Genomic DNA, 2,507 nt, shown 5'->3' with positions numbered 1-2,507 from the left:
GAAGTGAAATGTTACTTTTTTTGTTTTGTTTTTGTTTTTTATAATTGTTTTACGGCGCTCACAACTGCATACGGCCATATGAGTGCGCGGGACACATTTTCAGTTGGTAGGACATTTTGAATTTTTACCCGTGTGGCGGCCGAAGCCTACTCATATCGATTATAGACCACCAAGGGATTTTTAGCGTTTACAACTTGCACACTGGACCTCCGAGATTTTTTGCCCTTGCCCGAAAAGGCTAGGTATAGATCTTTCCTACCTGAAGACCAGGGGTGCAGTTGAAAAACAGCAGTAAGAAAGAGCCAAGGAGAAAAAGAAGAAAGGCTGCAGAAAGATAGCTCTTAAGATCGAGACCTCGAGTCTTGAAGACTGCTAAAAATAGCTCTTAAGATCGAGACCTCGAGTCTCGAGTTTGACAGACGTGGCTTGAGCCTGCGCGCGTGCCAAGGCAGGTTTGTCTTTGTTTCATTGGTAATCTGTTCCACATAAATGGATCAAGATATGAGAAAGATCTCTCCCCATATGATTTGTATGATTTTACAGGTGTCACAAGTAGGGTGTTATCGTTTGATGATCTTAGGTTTCTCCCTGGCTTATATATACTGATAAGTTCTTGTAGATAAAAAGGAGCAGTTTTATTTACACATTTGAAACACATGACGCAGATTTTTAATATTATTCTTTCTTTTACAGGGAGCCAATGCAGTTGTTTTAATAATGGAGTGACATGGTCTCGTTTTTTAGATCTTGTTATCAGTCTAGCGGCATTGTTTTGAATTACTTGTAAACGATTCAAATATTTGTTGTTCAGACCTGCTAGGGGTGAGTTACAATAGTCTAATCTAGATAGGATAAAAGATGTTACCAGTGTTTTTGTGGTCTCTTCGTTTAAGTACTTTCGAACGAGGCCTATCCTTCTCAGCTGAAAATAAAGGGATTTGGACAGAGATCCTACAAACGAGCCCATTGATAAGTGGTGGTCAATATATTCACCGAGATTCTTGACAACTTCTTTACTAGATGTCATATGCCTGTACAAATCAAAGTTAACATTGCATATCGTGCAAACGGGTACCAGCCAGTTCAAAATCAGACCTTTGTGGTCGAAAAACACAATGTGCATCATTTTCAAAGCCCCTTGCTTGCGCCGAGCTCCTGGGGTAGCAGCGTGATCCTGGGTTTCTCCATTCTGCTGATAATTGTCTTTTCAGTTCTGGATCCCGCGAATACACCCATAGTGTTGTTTTTACAGAATAGGAAAACTTACACTCATATCTCGGGGAGAGACCCCGTACATGTAGTATAAGGTGGTTAGGGGTTATTGGCTGATGAGCGTATAGTGTTGTGCTTGATAAAAGTAGCGGTTGATGTTTGTTGTTGATGGTGGTGTGGTGCTTTCGATGGGCGGTCATGGTGGTGGTTTTGATGTTGTAACCCCCATTGATGACAGTAGTTGTGGAGGCTAGGATTGTGATAGTGTTTTCGCCATTGACATTATCAAGCCCGCAAGGTCATTCAGCACCAGGAAGTACATGTAGATTCGGACAACAGTAAGACGTAGAGGAAAGAAGTTAAAGGAGCAGACCACACTAGAGAACTCTCGACACCCATCCGCATGATCTCTGTGAGGGTGATAAATAGTATAATGTAACAAAGAATCCTAGAACAAGAAGGAGCATAGAATATTTACAGTGCAAAGCAAAGTAAGAAGCCTACCCAGCCCCGCTAAACAGGAAACTCTAGACTTGGAGTGCATGTGCTACTTTCAAAAGCACCTCTTATTTACAACATACAAGATGTCCGTTTGAATGCAATTTTGTACGGCAGATCTGTTGCACGCAGCATTTGCAACAGATGTATGGTACTCCAGTTGAAGTTGAAGAGACTCTCTATGCATGTACATGAGGCTAAGCTCTAACAAAACAAACAAACACAGTACACGAAGCAGACAGATGATACAGGTATCATTTTTACTCATAACTACAGTATCTTAATGTATCTCAGTGCCTTACTTTCTGTAGGCCCCATATATATAAATATATGTATATATATATATATATATATATATATAAATATATATATATATATATATACATCTATATATATATTTCTATATGCCCATTTCCTATTCCCTTTTTTGTTTGTTTCTTGTTGATTTGTTACGACGAGGCCCTACATGGGAGATCTGGTGTGCTCTACTCCTTCTGTTTCTCGCTGTCGTGTATGTTTTTTATAGTGCCGATAGGACGAGTGAAAAAGAACAGTACACAAGCAGCCTACTCCCCTCTGTCTCTTGGTGTGGATTATTTTTTTTATAATGCAGATAGTCCCATTAAAAAAGAACAATAAACAATCAGCCCCGCCCCCCTCACGCTACTATCGGGACATGGCTCTAAAATAGGACAATTACAGCCACGAACCAAGAAAAGGAGAGAGTGCGGAACTGAGATTTATATGTTTGTATCGAGCCAAAAACCTCATTTGCGAAGTTCTGAAGGAAAACAAAA

General features: G+C 40.2%; 1 protein-coding gene across 4 annotated transcripts in view; it reads right to left on the bottom strand.

The window, feature by feature from the left end:
- LOC101855749 (PAN2-PAN3 deadenylation complex catalytic subunit Pan2) overlaps positions 1 to 2,507 on the bottom strand; it is a 51,166-nt gene that overhangs the window by 8,322 nt on the left and 40,337 nt on the right. The window lies entirely within an intron of this gene.

The sequence above is a fragment of the Aplysia californica genome, unplaced genomic scaffold (assembly GCF_000002075.1).
Source record: "Aplysia californica isolate F4 #8 unplaced genomic scaffold, AplCal3.0 scaffold00673, whole genome shotgun sequence".
NCBI lineage: Eukaryota > Metazoa > Mollusca > Gastropoda > Aplysiida > Aplysiidae > Aplysia > Aplysia californica.
Note: the sequence above shows the minus strand (reverse complement) of the source record. Positions and strands in the feature narration are given on the sequence as shown.